This window comes from Desmodus rotundus, chromosome 3, assembly GCF_022682495.2.
Source record: "Desmodus rotundus isolate HL8 chromosome 3, HLdesRot8A.1, whole genome shotgun sequence".
Taxonomy (NCBI): domain Eukaryota; kingdom Metazoa; phylum Chordata; class Mammalia; order Chiroptera; family Phyllostomidae; genus Desmodus; species Desmodus rotundus.
The window spans coordinates 193,453,300-193,470,859 of record NC_071389.1 but is presented as its reverse complement, the minus strand read 5'-3'; the positions used below and the strand labels follow the sequence as shown (position 1 = coordinate 193,470,859).

General features: G+C 53.0%; 1 long non-coding RNA gene across 1 annotated transcript; it reads left to right on the top strand.

The window, feature by feature from the left end:
• Positions 1–566: 566 nt before the first annotated feature.
• LOC128780485 (uncharacterized) lies at positions 567–5,976 on the top strand. Its single transcript, XR_008426415.1, has 3 exons — positions 567–641; positions 5,476–5,606; positions 5,884–5,976. It is a non-coding gene; the product is annotated as an uncharacterized lncRNA (long non-coding RNA).
• The last annotated feature ends 11,584 nt before the right edge of the window (positions 5,977–17,560 follow it).

Genomic DNA, 17,560 nt, shown 5'->3' with positions numbered 1-17,560 from the left:
ACAGCCCTGCCCAGGGACCTCTCCCTCCTCACCTGTCAGGTGTCATTTTGGGCAGGGCTGGGTAGCCCCAGCTCAGGGTCTGATAACTAATTTGCACTCTGTAAACAGCTGATGATGCCTTCAGGGGCTGCCTGTTCCTGAAGAGGACGTCTGTGGTGACTAGGAAGAAGGAGGGTGCACGATGGGGCTCCAGGCACCCGTCAGGAGTGTGCGGAGGAAGCGTGCAAGTGCTGACCAGAGGGCTGTGGGCCTCCGAGCACAGGCAGGGTTGGCTCATGGGAACGGCACAGGGCATTGCTGTGCCTGGCCCCCCCTGCCTAGGGATGTGGGCAAGCTGCTTCATTTCCCTAAGCCTCCATTTGCCTACCTGGAACAGGGCACGAGTCCTACATTAGGTTCTGTGGGGAGGGTTGCGTGAGACAGCCTCTAGCAGGTGGCCCTCTCCTCCCCAAACCGTCCTGGCAAGCTGCTGTGAGCTGAGCCCAATCAGTGCAGCGTCACCCCAGGTTACAAAGTAGGTAGGTCCCTTCTGGACAGCACCTTGAGCCACCGGTCTGTGCCACCTGCCAAAGGGCTGCTCAAGGGAAGAGTGCCTCTGGAAGCTTCACCTGAAGCCACGCTGAGCTCCAGCCATATGGGAGGTAGGGGGAGGTTGGCGGGGGTGGGGGGGTGGGTGATGTAGAGAACCCTGGGTTGAGAGCCAGGGGCCTGGGGTCCTGGCTTTGCCACTGACTGGCTGTGTGACCTGGACAATTCCCTGTCCTTCTCTGGGCCTGAAGCCTCGCCTGAAAAATAAAATGAGATGGAAAGATGTATATGGGCTTTCCCATATGAGCTTGGTAACCCTTCCTGGGCCCCTTACCCTGCCACCCTGGATGTGGCACTGAAGCACATCCTGCTGGGATTGCCCCCCAGCCTTCTGTGAGACTACTGTTTTCTTTCCTGCATGACTAAGTTCTTCCAGGGAGGGCCCTGGCGTTCGTGGCTCCTTGTTCTGTCTTCAGCCCTGTACTTAGCACCAAACTCTACACACCCGTGTGCTCAGTTAAAAACCTACTGATTGATTCCCAAAGACTCTGGCTTTGCTCAGGAAAGCACTTTTCTTTCATAGTACCACCTCCTCCAGGAAGCCTTCCCAGATGCTGCCTCCCTGCAGACACATATATAGAATCACTCCCCGACCTACCCCACACTTCTTTTGCTCTGGTAATCCTTCCATTCAGATTTGTTGGGAGGTTTTCATTGTTCCTAGAACAATGCCTGGCACACCCAATATATGAGGGTTGAATGCACTTGAATTACAGTCTAAGGGGAGAACAGAGGAAAGAGGCAGAGACAGAGAGAGGAAAGAGGCAGAGACAGAGAGAGGAAAGGGGCACCTGAATCTTTGCAGAGATGCGGGCCACAACCAGAAGGGGATCTTCCCCGGAAGGGCCTGCAATGGCAAACAGCTGGTGGTGCGTGTGAGTGTGTGTGAGTGTGTGACTGTGACTCATCCCACTCATGCCGAAGGCAGGACGGGGGAAGCTGCAGGCGGCGTGAGACAGGAGTCAAAGGCCCAAAGGAATTTTGATAAGGATAACACAAGCCGTGGAGTATTTCTAGAATGCAGGAGGTTAAGGGTGCAGGGAGCTGGGTCAGAGCAAAACAGCCTGATTGTGTTACTTACTGATTTATTTTTTTTGCCTGGATAAAATATTCACATGCTACAAAATTCAAAAGGTACAAAGAGGGCACAGTGAAGACAGTGAAGAGTCGTCCACCCTCCTGTTCCGCCGCCCAGGCCCCTCCCAGGGAGCAGCCTGTGTTTCTGGCTGCTTCTGCACGCATCCTTCCTAAACTTTTTTCTCCCTTTTTGACACAGGGAAGCATATTGTCCATGCTGTTCTTCGCTTTGCTTTTTCCCCAATGTATCTGTGCGAGCATTTCATATTAGCCCCTGGAGAGCTGTCTCGCGTCCTTTTCTTTGGCGGCATTTAGGATCGCCAGGTAAAATACAGGAGTCGCAGTTAAATCTGAATTAGTTGAACTTCGGAAAAAGAAGAAGTAGCTTTTTAGTATACATTTGTCTTGTGTAATATTTGGGACATATTTCTACTAGAAAACTATTTGTTATTGATCTGAAGTTCAAATTTAACTGGAATCTTGTATTTTCATTTGCTATATCTGACCCTTTTGCTGTATTACCTGGGACTCTTTATAATGAACTACTTGGGGGCTTCAGGAATTGGGCCTGGCTGGTGGACATCCCCTCCCCGTCCTGGCTCTGAACTGGACCTGCCGGCCCCAGGGTCTACTCCCAGTGCTGGGTTTCCGCCTCCTGGCCCAGTTACTGGGATCAGAAATGAAAGGCTCGTAGAGTCCTTAGGTCCGTCTCCCTGTGTGAGGCTGAGAGGGGAATGCCTCACTCAGGACCGCACAGCCTATCAGGCATCAGGAGTCAGGGCAGGCCTGGGGCTGGGCCTTGGGTCTCCTGTCTCCCAGCCAGTTGGGGTTTTTTTTCCCTTTTATGCTGCTCAGTGTGAAATACTCCTGGGCCCAGCAGTGACTATGCTAAGCCTGAGCTTTTGGAACATGCACAGACACCCAGAAAGCCAGAAGCAAAGTGTTCCCAGTTCTGTGGGGAGAGGCTGGCTCACAGGACAGCTGGGCTCCCTGCTCCCCACTGAGTGGTACTCAGTACAAGACCCAGCTAATGGAAATAATAATAACAGTAATAATAATAATATAGTAATAGTTTTAATGGCAGCTACCACTGTGCTTATACTGTGCCGGTGCTTTGCGTGACTCCTCCCTCCTGACACTCACGAGGGCCCCGCAAGATGAGTGTGCTGGGCCGGAACCTGGGGCAGAAAACGTGAGTGATTTCATCACTTGCCAAGACTCTCCTGACCCTGAAGGGGCATGCTGGGATCTCACGTTGCCCTCCACGACCCAAGCCTCAGGCTTGTGAACACTTATCAGTGTATTTGTGCCATTTTTCAAGTAAGGAAACAGAGGACTTGTGACCGGCCCACTGCCTGAGACCCCTTTAGGTTTACAACGGCCCAAAGCGGAAACAAAATTCCAGTCTCTGTGGCCCACAGGATGAAGGCCAAGCCTCACCGGTCCCTCACCTGACCTTTGATGATCGTGGTGCGCCTGCCCCAGTCCGTTTCCCCAGCAGCTCATGGCCTGCTGTTCTGGCCATCCCCCCAGCAGGCCACCCCCTTTCCTTGCCTCTACCCTTTGGGTCAAGTCGAAAAACTCTGGTAGAAGAACTAGGTCCAGGTATTGATTCAGTCAGTTCCCTGCTGTGTGACCTTGGGCAAGTCACTTCACCTCTCTGAGTCTCCCTTTCCTCGGCTGTAAAGTGAAGACAGTTATGCCTAAGTTTTAGCCTAGCACCTGCCCTCCATGTTGTAACGTATGCTGTTGGAAGAAAGGAAGGAAGGAAGGAAGGAAGGGAGGAAGGGAGGAATTTATTATGCCCCTACTGGGTGCCAGACTCTGTGGAAGATGCTGGGGTCACCGTGGTGAACAGGCAGACAGACACAGTTTGTCTGGCATCTTTTCTGGATTTTTTAGAAGGGCTTTGAACTGGGTTAGTTTCAGCAGGAGGTTAAGTACCTGGAGCTTTGTAACTGTGGGCGGGAATTCTCCTGAGCATGGTGGACTTCAGTCAGGAAAGGAGGTAGGTAATTACCCTAATCTAACAGAAAAAAGAAGGGAATCTTGCCCAAGATCACTCAGCTTTCAGTACCTGGAGTCTGAGTTTGAACTGGGGTCTGTTTTTATAGCCACCTGGTTCTCTCTTGGGCCTCTAGCACTTTGCAGATGGAGGGAGCCCCTGAAAGAGAGACTGGGGGCCCTACTAGGCGGCAGATGAAAGGACAGGCCTTTGTGGGCCCTCAGCCATACAGCCCAGCCCAGCAGCCCTTGGTGGTGCCCCACCCCCACGTGCTCCCGTTGGCAGGGAGCACCTGGCTGGGCCTTTCTCCTGCATCGCACCCCACCCTGTCTGCCCACGAATGACTGAGCAAACGCACCCCAGTCTGTCTAGTTCATCCCAAGCTCTCCACTCCACCAGGGTTTCTCAAACACCCAAGTGCCTCACTGTGGAAAGAACTGGCGGGAGCAGGGAGCCTGGAGCAAGCAGAGCCTGAAGTGGGAAAAGGGGGAAGGCAGGGCAGGGAACCGAACCAGGGGCCTATTCAACAATTCCTTCAGGTCTTCCTTGTTTTGTTTTGTTTTTTTAGTTTATTTGTTCATTTTGTTATGGTAGAATGAAGAGGCAAGGGGAAATAAAGGCAGTGCGGAGGAGGAAGACACTCTCTGCACTGACTCAGCAGTCCTTGAAATTCTATGTATCTTTTCCACTATCTGGGAAAGAAAGCCTTGGGAACTATGCTCTCATCCCAAGGCCTGAAAGGCCCCAAAGGGCCCGTAGTGCTTAAAGGAAGAAGCCCATTAACTCCTTTGGGTATTCATTCACACCCCCTCCTGGAAAGCTAGCACCACCTCTACCTGTCAGTCAACATGTAACCCCTCACCCCTCATCCTGCCAACTACCTAAGTCCTCAGGACAAATAACTCGGGGATTGGCACTCTTGGCTTTCTGGCCTCTGGGCCAGGCCGCCGGGCCTCAGGCCACCGGGCCTCAGGCCACACGCGCACTTGCCACCCCTACCTTTGGCTGCCCTTACCTCCACTGCCCTTACCAGCTTCACCCTGAACCTATGTCTTTCAGCTCCCCACCCCACCTTCTCTTCTGTGAGAACAGATCACCAACAAACCCTGCTTGCGCGCTAATAGACTCATTGATCTCTAATTCTTTGTTGCATTGGGGAGAAGAACCGACTTTCTCCCATATCAATTTTATTTTTAGACTGAGGGAGGGAGAAAGAGAGGGAGAGAAACATCAATGTGTGGTTGCCTCTCATGTGGCCCCCACTGGGGGCCTGGCCCACAACCCAGGCCCAGGCATGTGCCCTGATTGAGAATCAAACCGGTGACCCTTTGGTTCACATCCTATGCTCAATCCACTGAGCCACACCAGCCAGGGCATCTCCCATATCAATTTTAGAGACAGAGAGGAAGGAAGAGAGAATGTATGCATTTATTTGTTGATTCCTGCTTGTGCCCTGACTGGGGATCGAACCCACAACGTTGGCATATCAGGACTACGCTCTCATCAACTGACCAACCCGGCCAGGGCAGTCTTCATTGTTTTCTTAAGAAACCTTGTGAATTTTGCATTCCACTGCCTGGCAGATGTGTGTTGGTTTTTCTACAACACAGTCCCTCTCCCCCTGCCAGGAAGGGTCAGAGTAAATCTGATTGCAGAGAGTAGACCTTTTCTTACCGTGGCTTCCCCTCATGCCCTGAAACAGCCAGTGTCCCCTTGGACCCCAGGTGAGGGGTCCCCAGGACGAGAGGCCTCACAAGCCATCTCTTCCCTCCACACAAGCCAGTCTTTCCTTCCTCTCTCCTCAGATCTTACCCCCTCACATCACCGAGGTCGGACCATCATCATGGCACTCATCTTTCTGTAATCCGATCCCCTGTTTCCGTGGCTGCCCCTCCGCTGTGGTCTCCCTCCAGGGCCCGCGAGCAGGCCTAGCCCGGTAGGTGAGCCAAGCTCAGAAAAATGAGAGAATGAATGAACGGGGAGGGGTGATGAGGGCTGGTGGGGGCTGTGGTAGGCAGGATAATGGCCTCTAAGCATGTCTACTTCCTAATCCCTGAAACCTATGGATACCTTACCTTATATGGCAAAAGGAACTGTGATTAGGTTAAGGATCTGGGGGTGAGAGTGCAGCTTGCCCTTCCCGGATGGCCTGCCTTGCAGATTTCAGACTCACCAAGAGGGCCCCCACACTTGCATAAGCCAATTTCCTACAGTCAACCGATCAATCATCCAGCACATACATGTATCCTGCTGGTCCTGTGTCTCCAGTGGAAGCCTGAATTGTACAGAAGCCCATGGAAATTGGTCTCCAGGTCTGTATGTGGCAGACCACTCAGGTTGGGGTCATGGAAGGCAGAGGAGAGCCAACCCAGGAATAATCTAGAAGGTCTGGTGCCCCTCAGTTGGGGCCTGTGTTGGCCCAGTGCCCCAGGGAGGCTGGTCCACTGACCTTGGCTGTGGGTGGGGTGGAGGTGGAGTGCAGGTCCCGCTGACAGCTGAGCAAACACTCGAGTGGGGAGGGGAGACAGCCACACAGGAGCTGGGGACCTGGGGGAGGAGAGGAGTAGGGGGAAAGGCCTGAGACATCGAACCCAGGGTAAGGGCTCTGGGGGAGAGACAGGGCCTAGAGGTGCTGGGAAAGCCAGGCCAAGCTGTACCAAATCATGCTCACCAGTCCAGCTGTGTGGCTGGGCTGGGTCTGGGGACACAGCCAAAGACGAGGCACAGCCTCTGCCCTCATGGGGCACACTGTCCCCTCCCCAGGCTGCCTGGTCAGTGCAGTGCATGACACATAATGAATATGTACAGCCAACAGGGGCCCTGAGAGGAGGCATTTGACATATACAGCCTTGGAAAAGAGAGGATGGCTCTGTGGAGGCTCTGGAGGAGGGAGCTGGGATGAGAAGGGGCCTGGGCTGGGAGGGGTGGAGTGCCTGACGGGGAGGACCAGCTGCCCACACCCCTCTCTTCCAGAGCCAGGCTGCAGTGCTGGAGGGAGCCTTCTCTTCCCGTCATCCTTCCATCCATCCATCCCCACCCCCGCATCCATCTACTGCAGGATAACTTTCCTTTTAAGGGTAGACCCCGCCTCACTCACTGGATAATCGGAGCCAGGATCTCTGCCCCCCCAAGCCCCGACCTCCAATTCCCCTCAGACCTCTCCTGCGCTGTGGTTTTAGCAAACAACTTGGATCCCTCTGGAGCCTGCAGAGCCAGCCTGGCCCCTCCTTCTCAGTGGTGGTAAGAATGCTCTGCATTCCTGAGTCGGGAGGCTAGGGGCCATTCTTCTTGCTCAGCACAGGGCAGCCCCAGAGGAGCCACATGCAGTCAGAACCCAGGCTCCCGAGCTCCCTCGGCTGCCAGTGCCCACCGGGTGTGCTGGCAAAGGGCTCCTCGAGTCTTCACGGGGCCACCGAGGGCCTGGCAGGTTGAGGCCTGACCTCTGCATTTTCTCAGGCCACAGGGAGGCCACAGGGAGCCCTAGAATGTTAGGGAGTGAGTTCCTGGGACTTCCCGTCCTGGAGTCTGGGCTCCCATCTTCAGAGCTGCCCAGAGGAGGCCTTGCCTGTCTCCCCATGATGCCCGGCCTGGCCCGGCCCGGCCCCGAGGAGGCACCCGTGCTCCTGCCTCAGCCTGCGTGAAGCAGATCGGGAACTCGGAGGGTGTGTCCTGGGGGCCAGGTGTGCTCCCAGTCCTGCAGTTGTCCGGTTCTCACAGATGGGGGAGCTGAAGCCAGGGATGGTGAGGAACTTACCCACTGGTACCCGGCAGAGGAGTGCAAGGGACAGTAGTGGGACGTCAGAGCCCCCTCCCCCTACCTTAAGCCTCAGGGGTGGGAGGAAGAGAAGTGAGGTTCTGGGAAGGGGTGTGAATAAGGAAAACAAGCTCTGCCTCCCTAGGCCATGGTGGGCACGGGGTGGGGAACTGGAAGGTAAGGTTGGCAGGGACCAAGTTGGGAGGGGCCTTGAGCATCCCCTTTCAGAAGTTCTGTCCACTGGGCTTCTAGGCAGGGCGTCCTTTGGAGAAACAGTTCACTAATAACAGATACATTGAAAAACCACCAGAGTCTCGGACCTCAAAAGTTCTGGCAGTAAGGTTTTAGAATGACCTGCCTCAAGCGTGGGGTGAATGGATGCTCAGGCCCGCCCCAGGCCTGCTCAGTCACCCCAGACGTGGGATGGGGCAGGTGGAGAAGAGGCAGACATGCTGGGCCAGGGAGTCCTGACCCAGACCCTGAACCCCACTCTGCAAACCCATCGCCCAAGCAAGATCCCCGAGCCTCAGATGTCAATATGCGTGGGCACCCCGAGTGTTGCTGGGTCCACATGGTCGGAACCGTTTATCCAGCACTCGCTAGGGTGTGACCGCAGTGCCTCCCCCAGAGATCCACTGGCCGCCCCGTTCTGCTGATGGCTGCTGGGAAAACGATGGCTCTTTACCACCTGCAAAATGCACCCGCGCCTAATCCGATTTGAGCCGCATAAAGCCAGAGTCAGTAGGCTTCACTACATCCAGTTTCAAGATGAAGACACCAAAGCATTGGGTAGAGTCACTTGCCCGTGATTCCTCAGTCACTGGAGCGCAACCAAGAACTCCAGCCTTGGGCTTCTGATTCCCTGTTCCCCACTCTCCAGAGAATACATCTGCCCAGCCTCATTTGTCTTGCTGTGCTACCCCCCATCCCGATCAGAATCTCCATGGTAATGATGGCAAGAGCTGTTCTTACGGGGTTCAGCAGGCACCTGCCTAACGCTTTACAAACATTATCTTAGTCCTCATGCTGATTCAGTGTATGAAATAGTGAAAATTGTTGACCCCATTTTACAGGTGAGAAAACCAGAGGCTCCCCTGCTCCAGAATGCACAGCGAGGAAGCATGGATTTTGAACCTAAAACAAGCCCTCCCACCCCAGGGTCCTGAACAGCAACCAAGAGGCCATTCCTCTCACCCCTTTTTTCTCTCTCTCTCCCCTCATTCTCCTTTCTGCTTTTGGGGATGTCGCCTCCTCCTCTCAGCAGATGATGAATTCCTCTGGAGCCAGAGCTCACATCTCAACCCTCTGCGCGTCCTCCAGAGTGTCTGGCATTTGGCTTTGCACCGCAGTTAGGTCTCCACAGTGAAACCTGGGCTGGACCTCAGATGTCCAGAACTGTAAGATAATAAGTGTGTGTGGTTTAAGCCAAGTTCATGGTCATATGTTACAGCAACAATAGGTTTTCTTTTCCGTCGCTGACTCTTTTAATCCCTAACCACCCTCTGGGTAGCCCTGCAGTAAACAGGGCTTTGACCCCTGCTTCATACGGGAAGAAACAGGCCAGGAGAGGTGATGTGACTTGTCCAAGGTCATGCCCAGAGCAAGGAGGAAATGGAGTTGGAACCCAGACCTCTGACTCTGACCCCTGAGCGCTTTCTAACACAGCAACCACGCTGCCTGTCTTAACGGTCACCCAGTGAATGTGAAAATATATTGAGTCAAAAAAAAAAAAAACCCATTAAGAGCCCTGCAAATTTGTGCGTGTGGTTGTCCTCCTGGACTGCCCGGAAGCCCCCGCCTCTGCAGAGACCTCTCTTGCCTCCCAAGCTTCAGTTCTTGCCGCCCCCCATCCCCAGCTCCTTGCCCTTATATGTCCTTCTGTCTTCCGGGGAAGACTCTGGCCTTTGACGTCTAACCCCTTAGACTTGGTCCAGTGCCAACACCCAGGAGGAGCTCAGTGAAAGTGGGGGTCTCTCTGCCCCCTACTCACCTGGCCACCACCAGCCCCTTCCTCTCTGAGCCCCTCAAAAGTGAGACATGCTATCCCGAGCCCCAGGGATCCTGCACAGCCTGCCTCAGTGGATGGCGTGGGAGGAAAGCTGCATCCCCTATGGCCAGCTGACAGGGTCAAAGGGGAAACTGCACTTCCTGCTGGGCCCCTGGGGAGTCTTGTCTCTCAGAGAGGCCACGGGGTCTCTGTGCATCCACTCCAGGGGGAGGGAGGCCGGAGCAAAGGGGAGGGAGGCAGAGGGACAGAGACAGGAGAGAAAAGAAAGCCAGAGAGGACAGAACCACAGCCGGAGGTAACAAGAATAGAGAGGATCAGAGACGTAGAGGAAGAGGCAAGGGTCAGAGAAACAGGAGAGGGAACTCGAGTTAGAACCCAGAGATGACACGGTAAGAAAAAGAGAGAGAGATACAGAGACAGACAGAGACAGAAAGGACGGGAGTTCCCAGAGAAAATACCTGAGCTCCCGGAGCTTGCAGATTTCCTTTGAGGTTTTCTCTGTGCCTGGGCCATGAGGCCAGCTGGCTTGGGGTCAGCAGCACGTCAAACTGACCAATAATTATTGCTGTCATGGCCACTGGTTGGTATCAGCCTGGCCACTGGAACCTGGAGAAAGCTGGCTGGGCCCGGAGGGGGAGTGGTCAGTTCTGCCAAGACATGTAGACAGGTCCCCTGGGAATTGGCTTGTGCCAGGCTCTTGGGAATGCCCCAGCCTGCTCTCCCCCAGTCAGCCCAGAAATTGGTAAGGGCCTCAATTTGTGCCTCTGGAAAAGGGAAGTTTCTCAAGGAGGCCCAGGAGGCTTTCCAGAGGTGCGGTCTTCCCCCACCCCCTGAGTGGACCACATGCAGCTCAGGACGGCTATGAATACGGCGCAACACAAAATCATAAATTTACTTAAAACGTTATGAGATGTTTTCGTGATGACGTGTCACAATGTACTGAATGTGTGCTCCAAGACAGCTCTTCTTCTTCTGGTGTGGCCCAGAGACCCCAAAAGGTCGGACACCCCTGCAACAACTATTCAGGCTTCATGGCGGAAAGAGCCTGCACTTGGACAGCAGACCGAGCAGAATTCACATCCAGACCCACATGTTTACTTGCTGGGTGACCTCAGGCCAATGACCTCCCCTCTCTGAGTTTTGTTTCTTCCAAATGCAACTGAGCTCCCTGAAATAGCCGTGGCTCTCATCCCTGCACTCACCCGGCAGGAGCTCTCCGAGGTTTGACGCCAGAGTGACAACGTCCAGGAGACTTGAGCTGCAGACGAGGGTGTGGGAACACTCCGAATCCATGTTCTAATACGAGTGATGGATGGTGGCGTGGTAGGCGCCCGGCACCGGGGGTGGCCGCCTGAAGGTGGGTCTTCTTCCCTTGAGCTGTCTGCCTGTGTGGCTTGGGGCTGCTTCCTGCTGTATGACCTCCATACTTGACTCTCAGTCTCCTTTACTGGTTCTATCATTATCTTAATATCATTTAATGCAGGGGTTCTCAAAGTGGGGTCCCCGGACCTGCAGTTAGGAATTTGTTAGCATGCTGGCAACTTGTTAGAAACACAAATTCTTGGGCAGAAGCTGTGTGGTGGGGCCCAGTTATCTGTGTTCAACAGGCCCTCCAGGGATTCTGATGCTCGCTCAAGTTTGAGAACCACACTCCTACGAAATTCCCCTCTAATTTCATGACAGCATGGTTTCCTCTGTTTGTATCTGGTCCCTTAACTGACCCGCTGCCTCTGAAGCTCGTGGGAATTACTCGGACAGCCTATTTGAAAGTTCCAGATGCACTCCATTGCTCGTGCAGATTTGTGAACTTTCTTTTAGCCACTATACAACATTGCATTTTGACTCAAAAGGTATCTTTTGGTTTGGTTTTGGTACCTACTATGTGCCTGGCAGGAGAGAAAGCTCTTTTAAAAATGCTTTTAGATCTTGTTGGAGTGTCACAAGTCACCCAAGATCCCGAAGGACCACAGGAGAGGATAAAATGAAATGCTAAGTGGGGACAGTGCTGTAGCAGGGAAAAGCCACTGGGGGTGTCCAGGGCAGGCTTCCTGGAGGAGGAAGGTTATTGAATTTTATCTGTAGAGTTGAGTGTGTGAATCAGGACTTTCTCTTTTGCAAGTGACAGAAACCCAACTCGGTTGGCTTAAAGAAACAACGGAATTTGTTGACTCACATCAGCAGAATGTCTAGAGGTGGATGTCTCGGTTCAGGCATGGCTGGATCCAGGGGCTCAAGTGAGCAATATCATGAAGGCTTTGTCTCTACCCGTATCTCAAATCTGTTTTCCTACTACTGGCCCCACTTCAAAGCGGGTCCTCCCTACACAGTGGCACAGATGGCACCTAGAGGTACAGTATTATATTCCAGCAGTTTAGCAAACTCAAAAAAAGTCCACCATTAACACTGATGCTCCAGTTCAGGCCACATGCACCTCTCTGAACCCATTGCTGATAGCCAGATAAATGGAGAATTCTGATTGGCTGAATCTAGGGTCATGTGTCAACCCTTGGAGCCAGAGGGTGGAGTCAACCCCACAGGAAAGAAATTGACCAACAGTGGGATGGAGGTGGTTCCCCCCATGAAAACTGGGTTGTGGTACCTAAGGGAGAAGAATGGGATGCTGGGAAGGCAAAAAGCAACGTGGGCCTACTCCAAAGAAGACTGGCCAGCTGGAAAATAGGGGCCAGGGCATTTTAGGAGGAAAGAAGGATGTACTAGTCATCTACGGCTGCATAACAAATGATCACAATCTCAGAGGCTTCGACAACAGACATTTCTGACCTCACCGTTTCTGTGGGTCTGGAAAATGGGCATGGCTTAGTTCAGCCCTCTGCCGAGGGTCTCACAGGTGACAGAGTGTCGGCTGGCGCTGCAGTCCCATCTGAGGCCTGACTTGAGATCTACTCCCAAGTCCATATACTTGTGGGAGGAATTCAGGTTCCTGCTGCTGTCAGCGGGAGAGCCCTCTCAGTCCCTCGGCACGGGGCTCCCCAACATGGCTGCCTGCTCCATCGACCCCAGCGAGGGAGACAGAGCCTCTTCAAAAGAAGAATGTCACAACTTCTCTGATGGAGTCACATGCACGTAATCATGTCCACTCCCATCACCTTTGCCACGTTTGGTTGGTTAGAAGCAAATCGCGGCCCTCCCCACACTCAAGGAGAGGGGAATACACCAGGGTGTCAACACCAGGAGGTGATCATCCTAGACTTCGGCCACCACGGACAGCCTGAGCCGTGACCTGGAGTTGAGATTCAAGTTGGATGGGCAGAGGATACCCAGGAGGAGGAACATGGGCCTCGAAAAGAAGTCGTTCCCCAATTAGGCCAGAAGTTCTCGAGGGTCAGAAATCTCATCTTGTTATTGGGATTTTCCTCAGCGCCCAGCCCAGCTCCTAGCACACAGTAGGCCCTTAGCAATACTTTGTTGGATTGAACTGTTGAATTAGAAAACATACCCCAACTCTCACTCGCTTACTCACTGCTCCTTTACTGAGCGCCTCCCATGCGTCGGTTCCTGAGCCAGGTTCTGGGACACGGTGGGGAACGAGGACAGGGCTTGGCTCTCATGGGAATGATAGCTCACAGCTGAACAGTATGCCTGTTTATGGTTTGTGGTTTGTGAGGTCCTTTCACATATCCTGTCCCGTGATCCGGGTGTGTGGGTGCTGTTGAAGAGAAAGAAGTTCAGAAGGGTAAGGACTTGTGTGGGGCTGCTCTACAGGGGGCAGCTGCACCCCCTCCCCAGGGCTCTCTCCTGGCACCGCACTGTCCCTGTGTATTGGGTTCTAACCTCAGGGTACTACCTGGAGCCCCTTCGTCTGGCTCAGAGTTTGGGAGCTGCCCCGCAGTGCCCCCCCCTCCACCATTGGGACTTGGGTGTCCCTTATTGAAGTTGCTTGAGGCCATGGGAGCCAGGGAAAGGGCCTGATGTGAGCCCACCACAGGCCTGATAAGAGAGTGACCACAATCCTTTTTGGGTCACTTTCTTGGTCAAAAGAGGAACATGGTCTTGAGTGAAAAGGAAAGATATGGAAAGAACTGCCACTGAGCGACCTGGTCAACACAGAGGACAGAGACAGCAAATTATTGCCTCAGGGTCCTACCTCCTGGTGTCTTGGCTCCTTTCGATTTATCCCTTTCTTTTCAAAATCTACTTGCTGCTCCAGGTTTATGTGCCGGCCTACCCTTCCAGGAAGGTTTCCACATGGCTCTCACTGCCCCCCAACCCCGGGTCACAGCTGTTATTTGCTTTGCATTTTGGGATATTAACTTGGCTGGAAGCAGAAGCAGATTCTGAGACAAGGATCTGAATACAGGTCATTTATCTGGATTGCGTTCCAGGCAACTTGAGTAAGCGGCTGGGTGAGTGAGTCAGGGAGGAAAGGCAGTGGGTGAAGCTATCAAGTCAGTTCCCACTGTCCGCATCTGGGGACCCCTGGGACCAGAGTAGAACACGCACCTCCCAGTCACCCAGCCTAAGGGGCAAGGACGATGGGCTAGGTGACTGCCAACGTCCTCAGTGGGCATTCATTTCTCAGCACCTCTAGCATACTCTGGGCTCAGGTACAGCCCTCTTATGAAGGGTTACAGGTGCTGTCAAAAGACCGACTGGGGCCCTGCCTGGTGTGGCTCAGTGGACTGAGTGCCACCCTGCAAACCAAGGGGTTGCCAGTTTGATTCCCAGTCAGGATACATACCTGGGTTTCAGGCCAGGTCCCTGGTGGAGGGCACGCAAGAGGCATGCACACATTGATGTTTCTCTCCCTGTCTTTCTCCCTCCCTTCTCCTGTCTAAAAGTAATAAAATCTTTAAAAAGAAAAGAACTTCCACTGGGGTTCACAATATTGGGGAGCTAACAGGGTGTGCATCAGTGTAAGATCTGTTTTGGAACAAAGGGTTTCACTGTTGAACATGAAACTTTGAAACCAATGACATAGCCAAGACCCCCATTGCACAGATGGGCCCACACTGCCCTAGAGGTGTCAGGGTGTGTGCCTCAGGAAGTTAAGAGAGGACCTAGACTAGGCCCAGAAGCCCAGGCCTCCAGTCTGGGAGTACAGCGCGCGCTCTCTCTCTCTTTTAACTTTTAATTTCAAAATAATTACAGAGTCCCCCAGCCTTCCCCAGTGTTAACATCTTGCATAAATGTAATATAATATCAAACCCAGGAAACAACTTTAGTACAATCCACAGAGCGTATTCACACTTTACCAGTTCCACTAGCCTTGCTGACTGAATGCATGAGGGTATGTGGGTACCTAAGTGACAAGACGGTCCTACAGGTGCCAGAAAAGGAAGGTCGCAGGAAGAGTGAACTAACATTTCCAACCCAAGGAAGTGCCTGTCCCTGACCGCACTCCTGGCCCTCAGTCACCAAGCCCATGAGAAGGGCTTGCAAAGCCAGTGTTCACCGAGTGCTTACTACATGCTGGGCAACGAGGTGGGCTCTGTTATTGTCCCCACTTTACAGATGAGGAAACTGAGGCCTCCAGCAGAAAAGCATCTCCCAGGCCCTGGACAGTCAGGGATTCTGTGCAGCAAACCCCACTGGGAAACTTTTGGTCTGAGTAGTTCAGAGACACGTGGCTTCTGTTTGATCCCAAAATTTAATAAGAAGAAGAAGGAGGAGGAGGAGGAGAAGGAGATGAAGGAGGAGGAGGAGGAGAAGGGCGGAAATTCCTTTCGGTCTAACCCCTGGCAGCAGGTGTCTTGTTACCCCTGCGACACTGAAGTCTGTCCGCGGGGACTCTGCCCGCGGCCCCTGCCAGAGTCTTCCCCAATGTCAGCAGAGCCCCAGTTTTTTAGAGAAATGCAGACGCTGGTCTCTGCAACCCAGTGGCTTTTCTTTGGCTCTGTGGGAACATCCACCCCCTTACATTCTCTCCAGCTGCGTCTGGGAGTCCCTCAGGAATATCCTCTCGGCCGGTGGCTTTCTGAGACTTCAGTGGAGCAGCTCTTCCTGTTTGCTCACTTCGGACAAGTCTCCCTTCCCCAGGAGTCAAGCTGGGGCTCAGGAGGGAGTCGCCGGTCATCCGTCAGTTCGGTAGCGCAGATGGCAGCACATGGTACATGGCGGGCACTGAGCAGACGGCGGAGGATGCACATGTCCCTGCTGTGCAGGCCTGCCACCCTCCCGGACTCACAGTCCAGCAGGGAGGACGGACGTTCAGTTAACGGTTAAAACAGTGAGGTACCACTTCAGACTCACCACAGATTTGAAAGGTCAGTACTCTCCAGTGTTGGTGATGGAGTGGGGAGACAGGAGGCCCCGAGTACTGCTGTGGACCTGTGACTTGGCATGGTCATTCTGGAAAGCAGCCAGGCAGTATCTGGCCAGGTGAAGTCCAGGCAGGCCTTGTGACCCAGAAATCTCACTGTTGGGCAATCATCTCAGAGAGACTCATAAAGATCCCTGAGAGGACTCGGGCTGGGCTGTTCGTTGCAGCGTGGCCAGCGGCCAGATGTCGCAGGTCCATACTAGGGATGCGGGAGCAGCAGCAGCAAGAACCAGCGAATGACGTGGATGTATGGCAACAAGGACAGGGCGGTCTCAGCGCAGTCAACAGAGTGAGGTTTAATCTTGGGAACACGCACGAAATCCTTAAAAGAAAGTTTACCGAGATTCCTGCATGGCTGGGGAGGTGAATGGGAGTGGGTATCAAGGAAGACAAAAAATATAAAATAAATAAGAAAGGGGTCTTGCATAAACCAACAGTGATCATTGCATAAATTTTAGGGGTTGCTACACCCTGAAAGTAAGTCAACTCAAGTTCATAGAGCTGGAACTCTGATGCAGATCCCGGCCCACAGGATCCAGTGTTGTGGCTGCAATATACAAATACACATGGACTACAGAAATCCTGTGGAGGAAAAGGGACGGCATGGCCACTCTGTAAGTGAGAGAGGGCGTGAGGGCCAGAGAGAGCCCCCAAGAGAGAGCCGACCCGCCTGGACAGGCTTTTATTGCTTTTCTGGGCACATTACATGGAGGATGGTCCTCATTTACTGTGCACAGGTTCACCACAGGTGATTACCTTTTAAGGACAACAAAGGACAGAATACTGCTAATAACTTCAAAGAGAAGGATGTTACAGCGCAAGGGGGAAACTGCTCACACTCCATACTTAGGTGGTTTAGCACAGACTTTAGGAAGTTAAAGATACTCAGTAAACATTTGCTGCCTCAATTCAGGGTGAGGGAGTTTTAGCAAAAGCAAGTCTCATAGCAGCCTAGGTACAATGCAGACCTGATTTCCCACTGGAGAACCTATCCATGGACATGGGTTCTGACCACCAACTTCACTCCACACTGGCTTTTCCGAGTGGGGGCTGAGCCACATTTCCCACGCTTGGAATGGTTCCCCACAGAACTCCTTAGAAGCTAAATAAAAATATATAACTACAGCCCTGACTGGTGTGGCTCAGTGGGTTGGGCGTCGTTCCACAAAGCAAAAGGTCACTGGTTCAATTCCCAGTCAGGACACATGCCTAGGTTCAAGTTCAGTACCTGGCTGGGGCATGAAAGGCAACTGAGTGATGTTTCTCTCTCACATCGATGGTTCCCTCTGTCTCTTTCTCTCTTACTTCCCCTCTCTCTAAAAATAAATAAATAAAATCTTTTAAAAATGTAAATAAATAAATAAAATCTTTATATATATTCAAAAACAAATGGCGAAACCTACTGGGTGTAACCTGAGAGTCCTACCCCAGGCTGTTCTACCCTGTGTTAAAAACACTCCCTTTTGGTCTTGGCCAGCAGCCTCATACCAATCTTCCATGTTTGGACTCTCATTTACCTTCTGGTGAGTTCTTTCCCAGAAGTCTCCCTAGCCCTGTGCATGCAGGCCCCTGTTGCATGCCCCAAAGGATCTGGGCTCACCTGAATCACAGGTGGGCACTACTACGTCTGAGGAGGAGGCCCTGGCGCGCCCAGATCGCAGACCCTGCGTTCCCTCATTTTGTAATCACAGGTTGAGCGCCGGCTTCTTGTTCTCAGGCGCTGGGAGCATAAAGAGGAATGACAACGACCAAACACTTGATTTGACACGCAGTGTGGCAGGCCCTGTTCTAGCGCTGCACTGACCCTGCCCATGTAAGTCCACTTAGGCTCGCCGAGACTGGTGGCAC